Here is a 26,356-nt window from a genome sequence, read left to right as displayed (position 1 = left end):
TTACAGAACAACCCCGGAATTAGATTTCTATTTTGATTTTGATTTTGAAGTCAGATTTTAGAAAATTGTATTTTGTCTAATCTGCCTTCTAAATGCATTTTATTTTTACTAAGTAAACCTTTAGGTGCTCAAGATGTGAAAAAGGATCATTTGGGGCTAAATAAAAAGTTGAATCCTGAGAATGGATTAAAGAAAAAATTGAAATATTGGAAGAGTAAGAAAGTATAAAAAAAACTATTGCATTGAAATTTATTAAAACAGTATGCAGCTCCTTTCCAGTCTCTTAATAGAGAACAGGAAATAGCCTGTCGATACCTAATGAAACACTCATTTAGGTAACTCAACAGGACTTAAAGTCTTATTTATAAGGGTTAATATACTTCTGTCTTTGTGTAATTTTGGAATACAAAGAGCGAATGGTAAAATGAACGTTATACCCTTTCATGTTAGTCTTAATATGGCCATTTATTTTGCAGAGAAGAAATAGTTATATATGGGTGTATATTAAGATTTCATTTTTTCCGTCTTCTTTGGAAAAAACATCTAATCTTTTTCATTCAAGTTTAAGTTGATGCCAACTAATTCCAGTATTGAGCATCTTAAATCTGTTACTTGGAGTATGGATTGAGTTTGGTGCTAACTCAGAGGACTACAGGCAAGTATTCAGGAGATAGCCAGAGGGATATTTTAGTAGGTGAACAATTCATTTCACATACTGTGTTCAAATTCAGATATCTTAAGATCACATATACGTGACATAGAATTGAAAATTTGATCATAGACTAAATACCATATTTAACAGTAAAGATTTTCTTCAGTTAGTCATATGTCCTTTTAATTGTTAGAGAATTAGAAGTGTTTTTAAACCACCAAGTATCATTAGTGGTATCCTTGGTTAGTCATAACTGGATTAGCAGGATTATACTTTAATAAACTTTGACCTCTAAGTGTTTGTATTTATTTAGAAGTTGACATTCTAAATCATTTTTTTTTTCCTTTTGCAGGTGGATATTACTAGCCCTTATTCATGGAAAAAGTTTTATGCTAAGCGTTGTTTCTCATTGAGTATTAGCAAAAAGGAGAAAAATTAGTATCCTAATCTTTTGAGATTAGATTTGGCTCTAGTAAGTAATACTTAGACCATTTATTGGGTTGGCCAGAAAGTTCGTTCGGTTTTTTCCAAACTTCATTTGAAATAACTTCCCTAGATTGTATTGTATACAATTGTCACATCAGAGTACATTTGAAAAGAAACTTAATCAAAATTGGCAATTTTTGTGTAGCTATTTTAATATTGAAGATGGAAGAAAACATTTTCAGCATGTTATGCTTATTTCAAAAAAGGTAAAAATGCAACTGAAAAACAAAGATTTGTGCACTGTGTGGAGAAAGTGCTAAGACTGATTGAATGTGTTAAAAGTTTGTGAAGGTCATACTGTAGATTTTCTCACTGGACGATGCTCCACGTTCAGGTAGACCAGTTGAAGTTGATAGTGATCAAATTGAGAACAATCAGTGTTATACCATGCAGGAGATAGCCAACATCCTGAAAATATCCAAATCAAGCGTTGAAAATCATTAGCACCAGCTTGGTTATGTTAATCGTTTTGATGTTTGAGTTCCATATAAATTGAGAGGAAAACCTGCTTGACCATATTTTGACATGCGAGATTCTCTACTGAAACATAACGAACACTGTTTATTTTTAAAACAAATTGTGATGAGTGATTAAAAAGTGGATACTGTACAATAATGTGCAATGTAAGAGATCATGGGACAAGTGAAATGAACCATCACCAACCACACCAAAGGCCAGTCATCCAGAGGTGATGTGTAGATGTGTATATGGTGGGATTAGATGGGAGTCCTCTATTATGAGCTCCTTCCAGAAAACCAAACAATTAATTCCAAGTACTGTTGCTAGTTAAACCAACTGAAAGCAGCACTCAATGAAAAATGTCCAGAATTAGTCAACAGAAAATGCATAATTTTTCATCAGGATACTGCAAGACTGCATGTTTCTTTGATGACCAGGCAAAAACTTGCAGTTTGGCTGGAAGGTTTTGATTTATCTGCTGTATTCACCAGACATTGCACCTTTTTGTTTTCCATTTAAGGTTTTTACAAAATTCTCTTAATAAAATTTCAGTTCCCTGAAAGGCTATGAAAGACACCTGGAACAGATCTTTGCTGAAAAAGGTTTTTTTAAAATTGGGGAAGATGAAATGATGAAGTTGCCTGAAAAATGGCAGACGGTAGTGGAACAAAATGAGGAATACATTGTTGAGTAAAGTTCTTGGAGAAATGAAAGATGTGTCATTTTACTTTGAAACTGAAGGAACTTTTTTGGCCAACCCAAACACTTGCATGTCTGGAACACCATCATCAGTACATTTCCAGCTAAAATTTTCTTTTCTTATCTCTTATCAGGAATTTCTTATTTTTGTTTGAGCCCCTTTAATGGGGAATTTATTTCTCCAGTAGAATTTAAGAATTTATGTTCTTACCTTGCTTATTTATAAAATGTATCCCAGAGATTTCTGATATCTTGTTTTTTTTTTTTTAGGCTATTTGCAGTGAAAAAAATGTTGGCAAAATAAATAAGTTTAAACTTGCTATGTTAAAATTACTGTGCAGTGTGTTAAATTAGTTGATGAGTTTTTGTTTGTATTATACTGAAACTAAATTCAACATTTATAACTTCTGTATGGGTCTGTTTCTTGATTATTAATACATGGGATTCATATAAAAATACATGAATAATACATTAGCATACTGATGAGTACAGGTTCCCCTTAATTCTGTTTAACTTCAATAATCTGATACTATATTCTAAGAATATATTTATTAAGAATTATATTACTATACTCTTATGATTACATTCATGTTTTGCAAAAATGTAAACTGCCTAGAGAATCTTATTTATGCTATAGGGTTAGATTTTGAGAAATTATTCTGAGAAAAAAATGTAAGCCACCTTTATACTAAATGTTCTTCAATTTAATTAACTTGTTATTAAAGTTATTCTGTATATCATTTTATAATTTAACCACTTAGCATTAATAAATCTTTAGGAAGTAGTAGAAATTTTTAAATCACTCCAAAGTTTTCTTATTTCCACATCTCACTATTTTATAATCTTTAGAAATGCTTATATTTATGAAAGTAACATTTTCAGGGATATTAATTCTTATAGCACCACTAGAACTTTTTTTTTCCTTTGGACTTTAATACATATGCTAGTAAACTATAGGATAATTTTTTTTTTTAAGTTTTCATGTGATCACTTAAATGCCAATTTAGTGTGAAACAACAAAGCGTTGCCCCATAGTTAGAACTAAAGAAAGTGTAGGTACATCATTTCTTAAGATAATTTGTACATTTTCACATAGTCTATGCAGATTTTTATATCATATTTCCATAAATGTCTTTTCTGTCTTATGTTTAACAAAGAGCATTAAATAGATTTGAAGCATTTATATAGAGAGGACTACAAATTTTATTACAGGCACTGAGGATCAGCACTGAACAAAGCAGATAAATTCCAGCCCTCATAGAGCTTACAATTTTGGGAGTGAGGCATGGGTAATAGAATACACAAAAATGGATAGGTGCTAATATGTGGTATGTCAGGTGGTGGTAAGTTCTATGAAGAAAAATAAAGCAAGTGAAGTGGGAGGAATGGGTTAAACGGGTCTGGAAGGCAGGCAGGCAGATGTGTTTTTCAATAGTGTAGTCAGAAAATTCCTCACAAAGATAACATTTAAATGAAGACCTACAAACTAAAGGAGTAAACCGCTAGGTTTCTGGGAGAAGAGCCTTTCGAGCAGATGAAATAACACCTACAGAGACCTTGAGGCTGAAACATTTTTGGTATTTACCGAAAAGAGCAGCAAGAAAGTTTGGATGGCTATCATCAAATATACAAGAGAGAATAATAGCTCATAAATTAAAGTTTCTAGGAGCCAGATTTTATGGCTATTTAAGCTCTTGGCTTAACATACAGATTTAATTTTCCTTCTTTAAAACTACCTTGAGAGTTGTGTGAGCCTCAGCCTATTTGACCTTTGTAGATAAGAGTATTTTTTTTAGATCTGACCCAGAACGTCCATCTGAGACCATTTAGAACGTAAAATGTTTAAATGGTTGGTTAATAGGTATATGTGTGATGATCAGGTTTTTATGAATTGTGTTTTGATGGCTCTGAAAATTGTTTTTACTTGCTCAGTTTAGCCTAGTCGAAGCTAGCTAAATGAGTAAATGACACATTTGTAATTTACTCAGACGAACCAAAATTGTCTGATTCCTCCATTCTAGTAATTGCCACCATTTTTCTCACTTATTCCAACTCCGTTACCATTCTTGCCTGAAAGCGTTCATTCGTTATGGTATGTCCCACTAATTTAATCTTCCTAATGCACTGCTTTTGCATATAGGATAAAATTCAGACTTATTGTACCTCATGATCTTGCCCTAACCTTCTTGAGGTTTTTCCAGTTTTTTCAAGCGAACTAGTCCTGCTCCATCTGTTTTTCTAATTTCAGTGCCCTTATTTATACCGTTTCACCACCCCAATTCTTCCCCAATTTATTCCTGTACAGTTTTTAAATGCACTATGCTGAATGTTTCATGAGTTTAATAGTTTGGTCTTATCCCTCCTTCCCATGTTACAAAAAATCTATCCCTGTAGCTCTTAACCTTTTTCTCTCACTTAAAGAAATACAGCATTTCTATCATTAATTTCACCTCATTTATTCGTGTATATTTACCTTTTATAAATATTGACAATATGAAGAAAAATATTTAAACTTAAGAAACAAAACAAAAAGCAGGTAGACTAAAACATCCAGAATTTCAGAACACCCAAAGTTCAAATATTAATTTTATGCTGACAAATGATACAGCTGATTTTTTTCTCAGTTATGTGAATATATTTATACCACATAGAGTGTGAACTAGTCATATTTAAGAATTCTTAAAAGTATGGATTCTCTATTTCAAGTAAGTGCTGTTGACAAATAGAGCCATTTAAGAAGTAATCCATGTGTTTATTATAGTATTGTTTATAATATTAGAGGATTGGGAGAGGTTTTAAAGTGTCCAGTAATAACCTGATTAACATGCTGAGTGGAATACTGTGCAGCTATTTAAAATAATGTAATGAGTATTTAATAAGCTAGAAAATTCCTGGTTATGTGAAAAACGTTACCACATAGTATGAATCATTAGAAGAATACATATGCTAAAATGTTACTACTGGTGTACTATGGTGTGAAGTAAATCTTATTTTTTTATATTATAAATAAACGTATGATTTGGGGGGTGGTTGGGAAAAGATCCTTGAAAAATCAAAATACTTGAAGCAGCCTTACCACTTAATCACCTCCTTTGGAAGTCCATAAATGGAAAACCTAAGTTCTTATGGGTTCAGGAACTTGAGAAGTGATAATGAAGAATTAACTATTTTGGGAACTAAACAGGTAATTTCAAAAATCAAATAAGTTTAAAATCCGGCCTTGGGGGAGCAGTCTACTCTGTTTCTTAAAGGAGGGTTGAGAAGGAATTCAAGAGTCACTTGAATTCTTTGTTGAAAAACTTTGCTGTCATTTCTCCCATCTTCCAGCCCCCAAAACCTAAAAAGGTAAGTATAAGAAAAGGAGTGGCTGTATATTTTAATTTTGGAACTATATTAATAAACTAAAGAAAAATCTGGTTTATAGAGATTTAATAGCACAGCGAAACTGACTTTCTGATCTTAAAAGGATTTTGTCTTTTTAAAAGTTTTTAATTTTCTCCCACCATAGAACTAATGTATAGGCATAGAAACCTCAAAAAAGGCAAAAAAAATTCTGTTTAAAAATTATATTTTTATCATCCAATGAGAGTTACTATTATTAACAGTATGTTATTTCCTTCTAAATGTATAGTTGGATTAGCAAATTTATTTCCTAATCTATAACTATGCCAGGAGCTGGAAAAAACACCCTCTAGAAGAGAGACGAGACATGCTGCTGGCTCAGAAAGTTTTTCTTGACGTTTATCTAAAATACAGTTGACCCCCAAACAATGTGGGTTTGAACTGTGGGAGTCTTATTTTTCTCAATAAATACATGCTACGGTATTACACGACCTACAGTTGATTGAATCTGATTGATGCAGAACCGTGGGTGTAGAGGCCGACTAAAGTTACACAGGGGGCACTGGTGGTAAAGAACCTGTCTGCTGGTGCAGGAGACGTGAGAGACGTGGGTTTCATCCTTGGGTCAGGAAGATCCCCTGGAGAAGGGCATGGCAACACTCCAGTATTCTTACCTGGAAAACCCACGGACAGAGAGGAGCTTGGTGGGCTACAGAACATGGGGTTGCAAAGAATTGGACACAACAAGTGGCTTAGCACACGAGCACGTAAAGATTTACATGGATTTTCAGCTACAAGGTGGGTCAGCTTCCCTAACCCGCTTGTTGATCAAGAGAGAACTATATAGGTAAAAACCACTAAGTATATCATCTGTTCCATAATAGTTTACTGTAAAAATGCTTAAGTTTTTGAACTTCCTCAAGATATTTGAGGAGAAAATGCATCTTGTTTGCCATCTGGCCTCCTCTTCCACACCTGCCTGTCGTCTCCAGTACCTTTCCATTGTTTGAGAGCCTTTCTGAGACAGGGGAGGTCATTGAAGGATTTTAATTGGGAGAGAGAAATAATTACTGAAAATGTACTGTTCAAGATTTGCTGAAGAAAGTCTAAAACTAGTATAGTAATTAAATCCTGTGCTTTGTACCTCAGTAATTACATCAAATTTATCAAAAAGCTGAGCCAGTGTTCAAAAATTATGGGATTCACATTCGATATTCAAAAAACATTTACTAAGTAATTTGGATTGAAACATGACATGACATGAATTCATAATGTATGACCTGTTACAGCAACCTGTTTAGAGAGCAAAAGTCTCAATCTGTTTTTCTCACATTTCAGTATTTTATAATTTAAAACTCTTAAAAGTAGTTTAGATTTAGAATACAACAATTTCGCTAATCAGTTAAACTTGGGAGTTTAAAATCTGACACTGAGAGGAGGGGTGTTTGTCACCAGAACTCGCCTATGGTGCAGGTGCCAAGTTAGACGCGCTCTTGCTAGTTTTGTCACCATTTTAGTTGGCCATTGTATCCTTGAAAAAAGGGAAGGCACCCAAAAATGCTCAAGTTCATCATAAGCCCTCGGATCATTTTTTAAAATATAACTCTTTAGGTGTATTTAGTTAAAAAACTCAAGGAATTTGGATTTTTAAAAATTGATGACTAAATTTCCACATAGTTACACTCTTCAGAAAACATTCGTGATGAGTTTACTTCTCTATTTCTTAAGATATTAAATTCCTTTAAGACAGTAATAAAGGGAATTGCAAATGTTTTTGGGGGGTAACCAAATTAGATGATTTGGAATTTAGGCAAAGGTCCAACAAGTTTCAGAACTAGCATGAAAATTATTCATTTAGGCTTATAATTTATTGCTATATGCTAATAAACACTCCCCCAAACCACTGTTGAAAGTCCTGGTGTGTGTGGCTTGTGTAGGCCTCATGCAGATTATGGATGTGAACCAATTAGAGGGCTTTCAGAGAGCTGAAAAAATTGGAGATGGCAAATGTCCTAAGGGGTTCTTGAAGGTATTGAGAAGCTTGCTTGAAAAAGAACAATATTGAGACCTTTTTATTCTGTATTGCAAAATACAGAAGGGCAAAACTGAGGAGATGGAGTTTCAGGGGTGCAAATGTAAACTCTTAAGTAAGGGATCTCTACTGACTGTTGAAGTGTACATTATAGAAATGGGCTGCTTTACCAGAGACCCCACGAGGGATGAAATTGGAGGGAGGAGTAAGATTTAAACATAACATTTGAGATGAAGAAAATCAGTACATCAGCTTGAACAAACTTGCCTTTAAGAGCACATGTGCTATCTGACTAAAGGACACTAGGGAAATTTCTGGATTCTTTTTAGGACAGGTTTTACTGAAAACCATTATTTTAAAAGAACCGAGTATATAAGAAAAGTTGAAGATCAAGGTTTAGAGAAATATGTGTCACTTGTCTTAAAACTGAAAATGTTAATAATAAGTAAAGTTGGAACATAAATTTTAAATACTAAAAACTTACAAGTTGGCATTTATTTTCAAGAAGGATTACTTTATCAAGGCTGTTGAATAAATCCAGTATAGAACTGGAACATTAAGTTTTCATTTTCCTCTTAAAACCTCAAAGGAGAATAAAGTTGAAGATGTTGGATAAACAAGAAGGGGCCAACTCTAGAGAAATTCTTAATCACAGTTTTGAGAGGGCAGTTAAGTCATAGTGTCAATGGGACGTTCTTTGATGTTTATTTTCTAGGGTGCTTGGATTTTTCATAAGACTGTAGAGCCATAACTTGGGCTTAGAATCACTGCTTTTGGAATTCTATATATGTAGCTTCAACTGGAGATTTTATTACCTTGCCAGACACATAGTAGGTGCTCAGTTATTAAGTGGAGTGTTCCTAGGAAGATCAGTCTCACTCAGATTGGCACTGGATTGAGTTGTCATCTGTCATCAAACATACAGGAAACAATTCTGTAATATATTTGCTAGTCTTGAGCCCACATCATAGTTGAGGCTTGAGTAAATAGTGCTATGAATTGGCTGAGATGATTTCTACATCTTTTAATGCTGGCTTAGTTTTTACAATTCAGTTAGCTTTCAGACTACTATGGTTCTCTTCCAAATTTATAGAGATTCTTCATAGTTAATACAATAAGGAACATCAGCCCTTGCACACATCTTAATGTTTATTTGTCCCTCTGGGAAATAGGCCAGTTAATTTTTATTTTGAATGGTCATTTTAGTAAAAGTAATCCAAATCAAATCAGAACATTGCAATATCTTACCCCTTGGGTTGTGGATATGATTTCTTTTTAACTGCATATGGAAACCACTCAAGCTTTAGGTGCTAATAGTGACAAGTTACTGCTGACACATTGCTTTTATCTTTTGCCAGAAACTTACATTTAAAAATCCTTTCAATTCTCATAAATCACCTAATGGAGGAGACACATTGTTATTCCCATGTTGTAAGGAAACTGAGTCACAGGGAAATAGATTGCCTGCTGCTGCTGCTGCTAAGTCGCTTCAGTTGTGTCTGACTCTGCGACCCCAGAGATGGTAGCCCACCAGGCTCGACCATCCCTTGGATTCTCCAGGCAAGAACACTGGAGTGGGTTGCCATTTCCTTCTCCAATGCATAAAAGTGAAAAGTGAAAGTGAAGTTTCGCTGTCATGTCCGACTCCTAGTGACCCCATGGACTGCAGCCTACCAGGCTCCTCTGTCCATGGGATTTGCCAGGCAAGAGTACTGGAGTGGGGCGCCATTGCCTTCTCCGAATAGATTGCCTACTGTCACATAACTAGTAAAAGGGGAGTCAGAACTGAAGCTCAGTTTGATGGCAGAGCTCATACTTAATGAGCTACAACCTCTTGTCTTATAGTTAAGAGTTAGAGGAGACAAAGTGGAAATTAAGCCCTAAAAGGCTCAAAATGATAGTTACACTTTCCAAAGAATGTTGATAGATTTGTATGTGGAAGTACTATACTAAGCACAAATTAACTTCTGAAGTACTCCATGATGCTGCTACTATCACACTGCAAGGAGACATGCTCTGAGAATGGTGTTCTGGTAACACTGGTCCTGAGTGTTGGTGTGTGTCAGCCCTTAGTAGCAGTGTTCGCCCCTGAGAAAACTGCCCTAGCACCTAACTGTGCAGAGCAAGTCTACAAGTCTATAGGTCAAATTTGGCTGTACTGCTTTTAAGGCATCCTAGCATCAGACAGCATTGTTATCTCGCTTCATGTGTCTCTTTAGAAGCTAATCAAAATCTAAGAGAAAATAGAACTTTTTTGTAACTAGAAGGCTGCAGAAAAATTATACATTTAAATTGTAAACTTATTTTGCAGATTACCCTAAGCTGTGAAACATACCATTTTGTTTGTATTTCATGTCAATTTAAAGGGCTTCTGGCCGGCTTTATCATCATTAACTTCATTCTGTCCTATAGAGCAATTCTAGGCAGGATAGCAGGTTCTCACTGAGCCTTCAGAAATACTCGGGGGTATTGTCTCAGAAGGGCAACCTCCTCCCACCCTCTTAACATACACACAAAATTAACAACTCCCTTTTCTGTTGTCATCCCTATAGTCATTTCATTATTGCTTATGTTACATCATATTGTGATTATTTTCCTTATTTCTCTGATTATCCTGTAAGCCTAATAGGCTTGAGCCCAGACTGTCTTAGCCCATTTGGTGAGCCCATAATCTCATGGTGCATTCTATCAGGTTAATTCCCTTCATGATTGTTAGAATGCATTGATACCAATAATACATTGATACCAATATTAGGATGACTACTCAAAACAACTGGCTTGTTAGATAGCCAGAAGTTAGATCCTTTCAGTGGAATTCTCCTAAGATCAATTAGATCAAATCTATTTCCAGATCAACAGTATCACAGTTTCATTGAAGGATCACAGGGAAAGAGAAATGAGAAACATGAAATAGTTCTTCCCAGCTAATAGCAAGTTTTATATTTTATACATAAAGTAAGTCTGTGAAGGCTCTTTATCTATTACTGAGATGATGCATTAGTTAAGGCATAAAGAATTTCACAGAGCATGTTTTATCTTGTAGGTAACAGACAAACTTTGACAGTATACCTGATGTAAGTCTTAGGAAAACTGGTAGGTTGAAGTGGCTTCTGAGATGTTTTTCCTGAAATGTTACAAGAAAGCATTATGGAGGTCAGGAATTCCAGTTAGCTCTGTTTCCATCTCAAGATTTGGGGTTTTATAAAATATTAAGTATTTTTAAAAGTATTAAAATGATTTGATGGCTATTTTCCCCACTTTATCATTCACCTGACTGACCCTACACTCCATTGCTTAAGACAGCCAAATCCAAATCAACCTTGCTTAGACCAATGAAATTGTATTAGCTTGTATGTAAGAATTCAGCCAGAACAACTATTTATGACTCTCTCTGTTTCTCATCAAGAAACAGTTTTCACTTTCATCTTTGCCACTGAGGTCATAGGGTGTGACCTTTTTTCCTAGCACTGTCTTCGTGTTCTTTTCTTGCTGATCTCCGACTGTAACTTTAACCAGCTTCCTGAACACACAGTACCCAGCCTCTAAATGCTGCCTGCCTAAATTCATGGCATTCAGCTGGTTGACCCTGAATTGGGAAATCATCTGACTTCTGGACTCTACTTACATTTGGAGGACCTAAATATATTCCCAAATTAACTGAAGTTCTAGCCTTACAATACTCTGCTTGCTCTCAGGTTGATTTCGCGTGATGGTCTCTCTTGCTCTTCATAGTTACAATGCCTTCCAAACTAGGCATGACCTACCAAATATTTGGGTGTTTTATAATTAACAGACCTGTTCATTGATAATATTCCTGATAGATCTGCACTCTGAGATTGTTTTTATTTTTAAGATGTTTTCTAAAATTAATTGCTTACTGCCAATAATACCCTCATTTTTAAATAAGGAAAAAGCCTAAGATACTGTTGCATTAGTTTAGGATTTTGACATCAAGATTCTAAATACAACACATGGCAACAGTTAGTTACCTTTTAAATAGATAATTGCTCAATGGAATTTATCCAGAGACCTGTGAAAGGAAGCATGGGAATGATGAAATCAGCCTATAACCTTGTCTTCAATCTAGTATGAAAATTCCTTATTTTGGCAAAGTTTACTTTTCATCTTGTTTCATTTCCTGTCTTAGTATGATAACCTTTTTATATGAAACTGCTACTTAAATTTTTGTAGTTTTCATTTGTTCATGTGTAGAAATGTGTAATTTTATTATTTGTGATATCTGATGTATTTCAAGTAACAATTTCCTTATGCATAATAAGAACTTTAAACTGAAAACATACTTGACATGGAGTAGATTTCCCATAAACATTTAAATTAATACTGAATCAATCTGATTTATTTAACATGGTGGTAAGTCAGAATTTTTAGAATTCTGTTATCAACAGTCTTACAACTTTACAACCTCTGTTTTTGAAATGTTTACTTTTAATATTCAATAGTTTTGTATTTAATTTCTCATAGTTGAAAATATGAAACTTCTAGAAACAAGATTTTTCTAGAGTAAATCTTTTTAGACTATGTGTTTGGTTCTGTTACTGGCTCCTAAGGAAAAGAAATTGCAATAATATAGGTCTTTCTAAAAAGAAATAATTCAGGATTAGGATTCCTATAAGAATTAAGAATAATGTAGAAAATCAAGAAATAGGATGACCAAACAATTAAAATGGTGAAACCTCTGAGACCAAATCCTTGTCCCAGCTCTACCCTGTTCCCAACTGCTCACAGAATGGATCATGTGCCGCTTATGTTGAAGTGACCACTTATTTGCTCTTCTGCCTCCTTGAAAGAAAGGAAAGAAAGTTATGTTTTGCCACTGATTTAGCCATATGAAACCCATCTCATCACCCTTTTCTGGGTCTGAAGCTGCTGTCTCTAAAAGTGCCATCTCATTGTGCTTTGTATCGGTTGGTGCTGGAGAAATCTTGAAAAGCATATGTACAAACCTTTAAAAATTTTTCTATTATTTTGGAACTTTGCTTCTTTGGGGTTGAGGCACACTGGTCACCCCTCTGCCTGTGAGAGCTCTCTACAGTCTGTGGGCTAGCAGTGTGCTGATCTTTTCAAGTTTCTTTCCCTACCCAATCCCCCTTTTTTGATGAGGTTTCAGTGAGGTCTGCTAGGTGTGCAACCTGCAGCTTAATTGGCTTAAAATGTTCTCTCCTTTGGTATGGTCTCTTTGGGGACCAACTGGGAGGAAAAAAAAAAAAACAGTAGTGTTACTGTTTTGATACTGAAAATTGATAAATGTCTTTTTGAAATAAATAACCAGTTCCTCCAAAAAATAAAGAAATTAGGAGTGAAAATGTCCATTAGATTAATTTGATGATTCTAGACATGAGAATCTGTAAGTTATTTTCTCTCATTTTGTCCTCATTTTTAAGTCTCAAACAATGAAACCTCCATCACTTGAATCTGATTTGGTAATGTATGTACAGCTATTTATTCATTCAACAAGTTATTTTGTTCAGAGTCATTTGCCTCTGATACTAGTCTCTTCAGTGTCATCAAAATGAATTTGATTTAGATAACAATTAAGCATGTAGGAGAAACATAAGTTTTCCCACTGATTTAGAAGATCATGAAATGAAGCAGAACAAAAAGTTATAATTTAGTATAATAAAGTTCCTATTTGTGAATGTTGTCCTAAAGAAGTTTAGTACCGCTTGGTTATTTTGCCAGGGGAATGACAATGTAAACAGAAGCTTAAACTGTCCTATCCTAGAGAAGTTAAATGTGGTCATATTCAAATACTTAAAAATTGGCTTGGCTTAAAGTTGTGTGACCTTAAGTAAATTGCTCTCTTCAAGTCTCACTGTAAATTGTAAGTAAAAGGTCTGTCTTGTCCTAAATTTTTATAATCCTAGGACAGAGTCAGTCTACAATGTATTTATTTTATAAATAATTCTGTATACTGACATGTTACTCTTTAATCTTGCAGACTTAGGTGGAAACCTCAGTTACCACCTTAGAATTTTGGATATTACATATTTACCTTTTCCATTCTAGAAAAAATTTTAGATTTTTTTCCCACGCTTTTGTCAGATTGTAACCTTGACTATATGAAACATAGCCAACAGAAAGAAAAACAGCTCCATGGAAACTTGGAGAAGGAGAGGCATGCACTCATTTTTGAAAAATAAGAAAAAATTTTAATGTTTATCAGATAAAGCATTTAATTGAATTAATGGAACAGTGTGAAGTATTGGATATTTAGTCAACTGGAGTTTACAATGACCTTAAACCTTGTTTGAATATTTTGTAAAGCAGTAATAAAACTTACAAAATTTCAGTATATTTTGTCTTAAGCAATATGCTAAATGTTAAATTTTATGTAAGGATCAAGTCATACAAAATATTATAATAGGTATAGAACTTTCAAGAGTAGTATTTAATGTATTTTAAGCCATAATGTCCAAAGGGTGTTTGGTTATAATTTTTCTTAAAGTTTACTTTTTTCTTGAAGTAGAGTGCAAGAGACAAATACAGGTGGATTCAATTTGAAGAATTCCAGTTTCCTTTAAGCAAAATTTCACTTTATTTCAAACTGAACAAAATTATATTGTATTCGTAATTTGACAACACACTTGAAATGTGTACAGTCTAAAGGATTCAAATTTCAAACCTTTCAATTATAATCTATTGGCGGGCAAGCAAGGCCACAACCAAGTATTAATACTTGTAAATCTCTCCTATTTCCAGAAATTGTATCAGAAGGGATTGGATTATCAAGAATGGCTGCTATGTTTTGTTTTGCTCTGGGTTGTGTGGCATGAAGGATCTTATTTCCCCAATCAGGGAACCCATGGATCAAACCTGTGCCGCCTGTAGTGGAAGCAGAGTCAAAAGCACTGGACCACCAGGGAAATCCCAAGAATGGCGACTGGTTTTGATCATGGTTATGTACATAACATATTTATGTATGTTATATACCTTACCAAAGTAGAGCAGGACAGTTTATTCATATGCAAATCTGTTTTGAATAGTGTAAAAATCTGACATGGTGATAATTTGAGGTCTACACTGCTGCTGCTGTTAAGTCGCTTCAGTCGTGTCCAACTCTGTGTGACCCCATAGACGGCAGCCCACCAGGCTCCCCCGTCCCTGGGATTCTCCAGGCAAGAACTTTGGAGTGGGTTGCCATTTCCTTCTCCAATGCAGGAAAGTAAAAAGTGAAAATGAAGTCACTCAGTTGTGCCCAACTCATAGTGACCCCATGGATTGCAGCCCACCAGGCTCCTCCGTCCATGGGATTTTCCAGGCAAGAGTACTGGAGTGGGCTGCCATTGCCTTCTCCGTGAGGTCTATAAATGAGAGTGAATATAATTTCATCCTATCAAAAAGCTATTAAAATAATTCTTAAAATGCTTTAAAAGTTTTCTGTTTACATTTTTCAAGTGAGATGGTCTTTTATTATTAAAGACCTATTCTATGCCCAGTACTTCACAATAGTCTAAAAAAGATGGTCACTGTCCGCAAAGAATTTTCCTAACTGGTAATATTGTACTGACTTACAAGAAACAACTAGAGAAGAGTGGAGTGTAAAGTCTGTCTTACGGACTTGAAGTGCGCAGTAGAATCTCAAAGAAAATGTGTATCTAGACAACAGAAAAGACTTCTTAGAGGATGTGGAAAATAAGCTATCTATTGAAAAAATAGATAGGATTAACTCAAAGAATGAAAGAATTGGAGACTTAGTGCAGAAAACATGAAGAAAGTCACGATCAGGTAAGGAAGAGTAGTTTAAGTTTTAAAACAGATTGGTCTTGGGGAGATGGTAGGGAAATAAGTGTACATGTTTGAGATTGTTTTCCTTCCTCTGCATAATGTGCCCTAATTTCTAATTGAAGAAAATGTTAGTATTTTCAGATTGCCTGCAGTCTCTTGAAAAATCAAAATGTGATGATCTGAAGGAAAATAAAACATGAGTTGTAAGAAATATTAGAAGGAAGCCTAGGCTTAAGTTAGGCTAAACAATGGATTACCCTAAACATTGGGCACTCTAGGCCTTTAACTCAGCAAATCAAGTGAGAAATCTTGAGAGGAAGGGGTTGCATGGCCAAAGCCTATTGTCAGGGATACTTTTTGCCCAGTTGAGATTGACCTTACCACTACAGAAATGATTATGAATTAATACTGTAGTACTGTTGTTAAGCCAAATAAAAACATTACGCCTTTTCCAAACCTCTAATTTCATCCACCCTTAGCTCAAATTATTTACTCTTAGGGTGTGCTTTCCCTCATCTTTAGCTATCTAAATATTTTTAGGGTATCTAGCCCCTGCATGAAATTTTCCCAGTTCACTTTTCCTCATCCAGAAATATTGTTTCTCTCTTTTGTGCTCCTATAGCTGCTCTAGAACAATTAATACACCCTTCTTTATGGGCAGAGGCTTTTTTGTTTTGTTTTTTTTTTTAACACATTAGCACAGATTAGTTTATTTGGCACCTCTCCCAGGTAACATCCTAACCCAGTTAAAATGCCTAAGAAGTGATTCGAATGAAATCTGATCATGGGAAGGTCCATCTATTTTACTTTTCATTATATACTCTGCAAGATGCTTGATAAATGGCAATTGATTGCTGAAAATCAGTAGTAATTTGGAGACAATATGTTCTGGAAAGGCTGAATACCAGCTACATAAATATAAAAATGCCCAGGCTCTTACCTGGTAATTTAGAAGTTCTCCATCTTTAATTGTTTCACATATCAGAGCGCCTCTGTTCTATGCTGCCTATTAACACTGAGGCATTAAGTAACTACCTTGAAGAAATTTCTTCTTAAAATTTTAATCAAAGCCAGAAACCTATGCATAGGAGAATGAATATTTGGAAAGCCTATGAAATTTTGAGGCTATTAGTGGTCTAGCTGATCATCTAAAACTTTCCAAGAAAGTATAGTTTAACTGTCTCCTGTTGGCTTTTATTTGTTGTCTCTCTGAGGAGATGGACTTCCCTGGTTTCTCAGCTGGTAAAGAATCCGCCTGCAATGCAGGAGACCTGGGTTCCACCCCTGGGTTCGGAAGATCCCCTGGAGAAGGGAACAGCTACCCACTCCAGTATTCTGGCCTGGAGAATTCCAGGAACTAGTCCATTGGGTTGCAAAGAGTCAGACACGACTGAGCAGCTTTCACTTCGCTGAGGAGATGAGGCTCTCCCAGTGGCTCAGCAGTAAATAATTCTCCTGTAATGCATGAGATGCAAGTTTGATCCCTGGGTCAGGAAGACCCCCTGGAGAAGGAAATGGCAACCCACTCCAGTATTCTTGCCTGGGAAATCCCATGGACAGAAGCCTGGTGGGCTACAGTCCATGGGGCCTTAAAAGAGTAGGACACAGAACTGAGCCACTAAGCACATATGCACACCCTGAGGAGATGGGAGATGCAAGTAGAATGAGAAGTCCTTACATTAAAAAATACTTTTCAGAAAAAAAAATTCCAAGAGCCATCATTACTATAATCACAAAAATAACTATGGAACATCTGCTACAATGCTTTAAAGTGACTAGAGTTAATGGCATGCTTCTGAATCCCTCTGCTTACTAGAGCTACCTTAGTGACTGAAATGGGTTTTCTTATAAACTTTCTTGGACAATTTTATAAAAGACTATCCAAGTCACTTGAAAAAAGCTTTCAGAAAGAAAAAAAATTGTGGATCAAATATGGAACTTTTGTTTTCTGCTAGGACATTTAAGTTATAATGTGATATGGATTTATTTTTATGTACCCTTAGAGCTTTTATATAAAATCTATAGGACATTTTTGTCTGATTTCCAGAACCTATATATAAATTACATTTTTTGAAAAGTCTAATGTTGCTGTTGGGTTTGATTTGGCTTTGAGGGAGGTTGACATATTTGCCAGACATATTTAGCCAGAAGTCAGGAATTCAACCAGCAATTAAATAATGATTCCCATAGTGAAGCAGTTTCCCCTCTATACTGATTTGCTTTATGACCTGTTTTCTAGGCACTTGTTTTGACATCACCACTGCCCCCATCAAAAAAAAAAATATATATATATATATCTTGTGTACCTAGACCATGTGGAGAAAGGACTGAGACCAGAAGCAGAAAACAGACATTGTCCATACAGAGCAAAGTGCCAGACAACAGCTCGTTCTAGTAAAAGGCAATAAATGCCACATGTGATGATCTCCTCAGTTCAAAACTGTAAGTAACTAGGGAACTGCAGGGGCATTAGACAGATGTCTCTGCTGACTCAGTAAAAAAATGTCTTATTTTGTAATTTGTGGCCTGTACGCTTGTAAATTAAGATGCTTTGAGTTGTCAAGTACTGGACTTTTCTGGTTTGTGGGTAAGATCTTAAGCCAAAATAGAATGTAGTATTCCCCCAAAAGTAACTTGGGACCTTTGCCTTAAGACCCAAGGCAAAGGTCATATGAATTTAGATAACTAGGTTAGAACTAAGTCACTGGGCCTTTGCCTAGATATTAGGCAGATTAGGAGACTTTAGTCTTGATAGAGCAAGGAACAGGGAGATGTTATGGCCTCTTGAAACCAAAATAATAATAAAATAATGGAATTTTTGGAAATTAAATGCAGCTATACTATATACAGAAGGATTCTAAGAAAGTCTGTTGGCAACAAAACTGGGCATGTGACTACTGTGGTGATCTAGGAGTGAAGAAAACCTGAACAGAATAGTGACAATGAAAATTGAGATAAGAGAATAAATTTAAGATATTTCAAAAGAAAAAAATTGCTCAACATCATAATGAGTTGAATAAAAGTGGGTGTCAAAAGTAACATTTTCTGTCCTGGAAGACAATAATAGTATCACTGAAAGAAGAGAGTTAAGAAAAACTAATTTGAGAAGGAAAGATATTGAGTCCCATTTTTGTAATATTGAATTTAAATGATATCCAGGTATTCTTTTGGAATTGCTTTGATTAAAAGTCACTGAATATACAGAACTGGAATTCTATGTAAAAGTCTGGCTGGAGAGGCAGTGTCAGTTACCCATTCAAAGCTGATACGGGTAGACAGGCTAACTAAAGATCTTTATTAAAGACAATATATCCCTTTCTTTTAAAAAGAAGTACATAAACACCTGCTGCTGCTGCTGCTGCTGCTAAGTCACTTCAGTCATGTCCAACTCTGCGACCCCATAGATGGCAGCCCACCAGGCTTATCTGTCTCTGGGTTTCTCCAGGCAAGAGTACTGGAGTGGGTTGCCATTTCCTTCTCCAGTGCATGAAAGTGAAAAGCGAAAAGTGAAGTCGCTCAGTCATGCCCGACTCTTAGCGACCCCATGGACTGCCGTCTACCAGGCTCCTCCGTCCATGGAATTTTCCAGGCAAGAGTGTAAAAAAATTATTTGGGTATGTAGTCTTAAATAAACATTTCCAAAATGGAATTCAAACCTTTTTTTTCTTAGAGTGTCATATCTCAAGCTTCTGCCTTTGGGAAAATTCCTACACTTGTATCAGTTATGAAAGTCAATAACTAAAATGTGTTCATATTCTTGAACCTTCCCTTTGCTTCTATTCACTAAACAAAATCTTTCCCACTGTTACACCTAAGGAATGAAATTGAGAACTTAAAGTCCAAACAATTCAGTCAGTTAAAACTAAAATTGACACATAACTTTAATTTCTCAAATGGAAAAGCATGTAATTAAATTGTGGGAAATGTGCTGGTCTCCAATTTCAAGAAACAGTGCAGCACAAAGGCCTGGCATTCTGGCTGAAGAATTGTAATAATAAACAGAAAAGTGAAAACCAGGAAGACGAGTTTTCCAAGAAGGCAACTGCGGCATTTCAAAAGAGGTATAACAAAAAATTCTGGAAGATGGTCAAAATAGGTTTAGATAATTGAGATTCCTTATTTAAATACTTGTTTTTGATGGAGAAAAACAGTTAAGAAAAGATTAAGCTGTCTAAGAGGTTGAAAACATTTTCTTTTTCACCCTAAATTGGGTTTGCTTCTGAAGAAAAGCGTTAGCCCCAAAAAATCAAATAGAGATTCAGTACTGCTTAAATTATACCCAGAAATTTTAAAAGTTGACCAAGCAAAAAAATTTTTTGAATTAATTGAAAGTAGTAATCTGGTTTTCTAGGAGTTAGACCTTGCTTTATAGGATTCCTATTTAGAAAGTCAAAGTATCTTGATTGGTTTCCCTAGTAATTACATGCCCATCATGAGACAGAAATACCATATTACTCTACATTTTAAATTTCTAATATATTCTACTTTAATGATATGTAAGAAAACCTAAAGTATTAATCTGTGCTTCCAAAATAGCCTTTTAAAAACTCAGTAATATGTCTTCTGAATATAATAGAATCTTTTAGACCCTTTTACCTAAATCTTTAGACCGTTTGATTAATCCAAATTCAGTGAACCTATGTCTTCAAGTCAAGTTATCCAGAACTGGGAACATTTGTTTCTATGTTTCCATCCTAGTTACATCTGACTTACGTGCCAGGTCTGATGACTTCTACTATCTTTTCATGACTTCTAAATTATGGAGGTAAGTCAAGATTTAATATTGACTGCAGTCATGTAACATTCATTCTGAATTTGTATTCCTTTAATATTTAATTACTAAGCATTCTTGTAGCATTACACTTTCATTAGCATATTATGGTATATTGTAGTTTGGCTTGGCTATTTTAAATGTATAATTTTGCATAACTTTCAACTACTTAGTATTTCTATATACATCTATGCTTTCATCTCGATTTTTGTGTGGTTACCCATATAAACTTCTCATAGACAAATACCATGGGTTTCTTTCTGTAGTCTTTAACTTGAATCAACTCATTCAGACTCTTCATGTAAAATATCATTTGTCTACTGTAATTCTTGTTTTTCTAAGTGGATGTTTACTGAGACTATAGAGTTCCAAATTTTTCACTTCAGTTCAGTAAGACTGTTAGATGTCTAGCACTGCTGTTCAGTTGCCAAGTCATGTACGAGTCTTTGCAACCCCATGGGACTTTTGTTAGCTGCCTCCTGTACAATATTACAAGCCTCTGTCCATCGTTCTTCAGGGACTCTGTTCACTGGATCTAATCCCCTGAATCTATTCATCACCTCCACTGTATATTCACTTCCACTGTTTGGCACTGTGGGGGAATATAAAGACCAGTATGAAGCACAATCCCAGTCCTCATCTTAAAAGAACTCATGGAACCGCAGACATTGCAACCAGACTTTCTTGGGGCGTTTTTACAAGAAGGGTAAGATAAACCTCTCCTGTTTGGCTTCCAACTTGGGAACCCAAAGGTATTCAAATTCTTACCAGAGTGTGAAATGAGAAAAGTAACATGAAATAGAAACACTTGGTAGTTGGTGTGTTTTACTCAACTGGCAGAGTTAAAAAAAGCCACCTTAAAACTATGATTTCTGGATTTGAGGTGTTGGTGTGAAACCTGAAGGTATAGAAAACTCTGATTAAGTCTTAGGCACATTTCAGTTTGGGGAGTAAAGTCCTGTTAATTCTACTGTATTTTGTTGCTTATTTATTGCGTGCCATGCTTAATACTCATTTCCCATTCACCATGTAAGGGGTTAGCTTTTTATCTATTAAAATATTTGAGGGGTTGGATTGACCTCATTGCTTAGATAAATATTAAGGCATTTTTCCAAGCTTAATAATTTTGAGATGATGAGTCTTTTGGTGAAATTTGTACAAAACTTTTTATCTCTAATAGATCCAATAGAAGACCTAACAATTCAAAAAGTGTAGTTCTGGGACAAAGCTGGTGAGCAATTATGTCTTTATGATGTTGTTGATATTCTAGAAATTAAGTAATTTTTAGTAATATATTTTCATCTCATCTCTTTACTTCTTAAACTTTTGCTTAAAACACTAAGTTTGATGTTACACTAGTGTTTCCCATGGGTTCAATAGTTCCAGGAAGGTAATAAAATTTCCCAAATTTCCTTTTAAAAATTTCCTCTTAGTGCCTTCTGCATTGCTTAATGTGCTCTGACAGGGTCAACTTCCCAACACAGAATAAAAATAACAGTAGAATATGGGATATTTAAAAGTCTTACCAAGTCTTATTCTTCCAGCAAGATCTCTGGCAATGTGACCATTTCTGTTGTTCATGATAGAGAACCAATACAAAGATGTATATAACTGAGCTGACATTTGTTAGATAGAAACAGTATACAAGACAAATTAGAAACAGCTTACAATTCCCTAAGTCATATACTTCTCAAACTGCTTTCCCTTGACCGTTTATATTACTTCAGACTCCTGATTTCAAGTAGATTTTGAAGTGAAAGTCACCCAGTCATGTCCGATTCTTTGCGATGCCATGGACTTTACAGTCCATAGAATTCTCCAGGCCAAAATACTAGAGTGGGTAGCCTTTCCCTTCTGCAAGGGATCTTTCCAACCCGGGAATCAAACCAGGGTCTCCTGCACTGCAGGCGGATTCTTTACCAACTGAGCTATTAGGGAAGCAGCTCAAATTAAGTTTGACTTTAACATAACTCAGAATTCTTTGCAATTATGACTTGTATGTTAAATTCAAGAATAAAATTCAACACTACAGCTCCTTTTCAGAAAATCTTTTTAGGAAGAACTTCCAGCCACTTAAAAGTTTATATTGTTGAGATTCAAGAATAAGCTAAAATCCTTAGTGTCTTATCAGAAATGAAACTGTAGGTGATAGAAAGAGGCTGAAACAAAGGTAAGTGGGAGAATAAGGGAAGCCCAACTAGATGGACAAACCATGCTTGGTGATGATTCCTCCCTATGTATCTGAGATGGACGATCACGAGTCTGTGATTTGATCGCCAGAGTTTTCAGTTTGGTTGACCAACACAAACTTCTGCCATTATTTTCTTATAATTTCTTATGATTTTCTTATGAGCAATTTGGTCAAGAAGTTAAGTGATACCCATATGAATATGTTAAAGTCTTCTATTTTCCCTAAATCAGGCAAGAGTTTTGAATTTGTGGTTCATCTAACACATCCCTGTTTGCTTCCAGCCATATGCCTGCCTCCCTTTCTAAAACAAGACCCAGTTTTTTGTGCATGTTGATGTCTCATTCATCATACCCCACTCTTTGTTGGAGTGAAGACAAGAGACTCACTGAGATAATCTTGACAGACGTGTCTCCAGATATCATCTTTAAAATATTTACTAAAATAAGAAACTCAATCCACTCTGAAAGTACACTTTTCCTAGTCAATAATATATAATTTTTAAATTTTGATCATTTATCTCATTCTAAAAACCTCTGGATTGTGAGCCCATGTCGTTTGAGGAACTGTTTAATTAAAAACCTAAGTTAATTTAAACCCATCATCAATATTATGAATTGTATTTGTAGTAAGCTCTAGGAAGGAAGACCTTATTTTGTTCCTTGCAGTATCCTCAGTGTCTGGAAGAGTATTTAGCATACAATGTCAATAAATATTTTCTGACTGAATTAATTAAATATATGTATATTACATGTTTCCATGGGTAATGTTTCTGTTCAGTTCAGTTCAGTCGCTTAGTCGTGTCCGACTCTTTGCGACCCCATGAATTGCAGCACGCCAGGCCTCCCTGTCCATCACCAACTCCCGGAGTTCACTCAGACTCACATCCATCGAGTCAGTGATGCCATCCAGCCATCTCATTCTCTGTCGTCCCCTTCTCCTCCTGCCCCCAATCCCTCCCAGCATCAAAGTCTTTTCCAGTGAGTCAACTCTTCACATGAGGTGGCCAAAGTATTGGCTGCTGCTGCTGCTGCTAAGTCGCTTCAGTTGTGTCCGACTCTGTGCGACCCCGTAGACAGCAGCCCACCAGGCTCCGCCGTCCCTGGGATTCTCCAGGTAAGAACACTGGAGTGGGTTGCCATTTCCTTCTCCAATGCATGAAAGTGAAAAGCGAAAGTGAAGTCGCTCAGTCATGCCCGACTCTTAGCGACCCCATGGACTGCAGCCCACCAGGCTCCTTCCATCCATGGGATTTTCCAGGCAAGAGTACTGGAGTGGGGCGCCATTGCCTACTCCCAAAGTATTGGAGTTTCAGCTAAAAAGAACATTTTATTTCTCATCTCAAGCTAGTTTCTACAAGTTTAATGACTAAGAACACATTAACAATTTAAACATTCCCTGTCTTATTCTTTGCCAATTTGTAGTTACAGTATTTTTGCTTCACTATTCTTTTAACCAGTTTTCAGTCTTTAATGATCTTCTCAGCAAAGCACTATAAGAGAATTAAACAGTGTAACATATATAACCATGCCAACTTTACTCAGCTAGTTAAATCACACGCTGCCCAAAACTTAGCAGACTGGAAATATTGTACCCTAGAATATGATGCTAGTGAGAAAACCAGACCAGACATAGCCCCAAAACTAAGATGGCAGACTAAAACAGCTAAGTTGACTTTTCTGCGGTAAAGAGGAGAAGAGTGCTACCAAAAACACAACACGTATTCATAAAGCTTTTTTTTCTTATTTGGGTCATTATTTTCAGTTCCTAACTTTGACATTACTAGTCTTGAAGTATTTTTCTCTTTTCCATTATACATAACCTCTTGAGGTACTACTAGGAGACTTTTGAAAAGATCTTTCTTCCCTATAGCTTAGTACACAAACCTATAAATAATTACTAGAAATTTCTGGAATGTAATTCCTTTGCTAAGTGTAAGGATTTCACAGGAAAGATGGTAGGGTAAAATTTGGATCAATATGAGATAATAGGCTATCCCATGCCAAAGCAGTCCCCTAACCCTGGCACATACACATTATCTTTGAGGCATGGCTTTTTCTTCCCTTTTTAAAAAAGACCTACCTGGTCTGGTGAAAAGTAAGTCTTCCTCCCACATTTAAACCGCATTCACTTAGTTCTTTCTCCACAGGTGACCATATCTTTGCTGAAAATTCCTGAACATATATATGTGTGTGTGTGTGTGTGTATATATATATGTATATATATATATATATAAAATATATTTTTTAACAAATGGAAACTACATACTGTACATAAAGTAGAAATATATTTTTTCACTTTATATATTGTCTTACACCTTGCTTTTCAACTTATAAATGTTTGACAATCCTTCCTTCTAAGTTTATAAATTGCTGTCTCATTCATTTTAAAGGCTGCACAGCATTTCACTGAGGCCCAGAATTTATCCATTCTCTATTGATGAACTTTGAGTTTATTTCTAATTTTTGCTATTATGATGATACTGTTTCTCACTTGAATGTAAGGTCATTAAGAATAAGGGTTTTTGTTTTACCCTTGTTTTAAATCTGAAAACTTAGTGTCCAGCAAATGTTCAACAGATGTTTTTGAATGAATGAGTTTGTACTTTTTAAAATGGTGCTCAACTGCTTCCACTCAACATTTTTTAACCCTTTTATGTGCAAAGTACTTGGTGCTCTATTTTTTAGTTGTTTTTTTTTTTTTTTTAGTGTTTAAATTATGAAAGTATGACACATTTACAGGAGACTTGGAAAAAGAACAGTGACATATCAATTCAGTTCAGTCGCTCAGTCGTGTCCTACTCTCTGCGACCCCATGAACTGCAGCATGCCAGGCTTCCCTGTCCTTCACCAGCTCCAGGAGCTTGCTCAAGCTCATGTCCATTGAGTCGGTGATGCCATCCAACTGTCACCCTCTGTCGTCCCCATCTGCTTCTGCCTTCAATCTTTCCCAGCATCAGGGTCTTTTCCAATGATTCAGTTCTTCGCATCAGGTGGCCAAAATATTGGAGTTTCAGCTTCAGCATCAGTCCTTCCAATGAATATTCAGGACTGAATTCCTTTAGTATGGACTAGTTGGATCTCCTTGCAGTCCAAGGGACTTCTCAAGAGTCTTCTCCAGCACCACAGTTCAAAAGCATCAGTTCTTCGGTGCTCAGCTTTCTTTATAGTCCAACTCTCACATCCATACGTGACCACTGGAAAAACCATAGCTTGGACTAGATGGACCTTTGTTGGTAAAGTAATGTCTCTGCTTTTTAATATGCTGTCTAGGTTGGTCATAGCTTTTTTTCCAAGGAGCAAGCATCTTTTAATTTCATGGCTACAGTCACCATCTGAGTGAAAAAGTAGTCTGTCACTGTTTCCATTGTTTTTCCATCTATTTGCCATGAAGTGATGGGACCGGATGCCATGATTTCAGTTTTCTGAATGTTGAGTTTTAAGCCAGCTTTCTCACTCTCCTGTTTCACTTTCATCAAGAAGCTCTTTAGTTCTTTGCTTTCTGCCATAAGAGTGGTGTCATCTGTGTATCTGAGGTTATTGATATTTCTCCCGGCAGTCTTGATTCCAGCTTTTGCTTCATCCAGCCTGGCATTTCACATGATGTACTCTACATATAAGTTAAATAAGCAGGGTGACAATATACAGTCTTGACGTGCTCCTTTTCCTACATGGAACCAGCCTGTTGTTCCATGTCCAGTTCTAACTGTTGCTTCCTGACCTGCATGAAGATTTCTCAGGAGGCAGGTAAAGTGGTCTGGTATTCCCATCTCTTTAAGAATTTTCCAAAGTTACATATAGTTCCACTATATGTTATAATTATTCTTTTAAGTAGATAATTAAGATTTTTAGTTGGAGCTTCAGTATCAAACTCTCAAAAATTAATAGAATGAACAGACAGAAAAGTAGAAGGATATAGTAGACCTGAGAAATACTATGAACCAGTTCAACATAATTAAGATTTATACAGTTTTCACACAAC

Source organism: Budorcas taxicolor, chromosome 12 (assembly GCF_023091745.1).
Source record: "Budorcas taxicolor isolate Tak-1 chromosome 12, Takin1.1, whole genome shotgun sequence".
Lineage (NCBI taxonomy): Eukaryota > Metazoa > Chordata > Mammalia > Artiodactyla > Bovidae > Budorcas > Budorcas taxicolor.
This window is presented reverse-complemented; position numbering follows the sequence as displayed.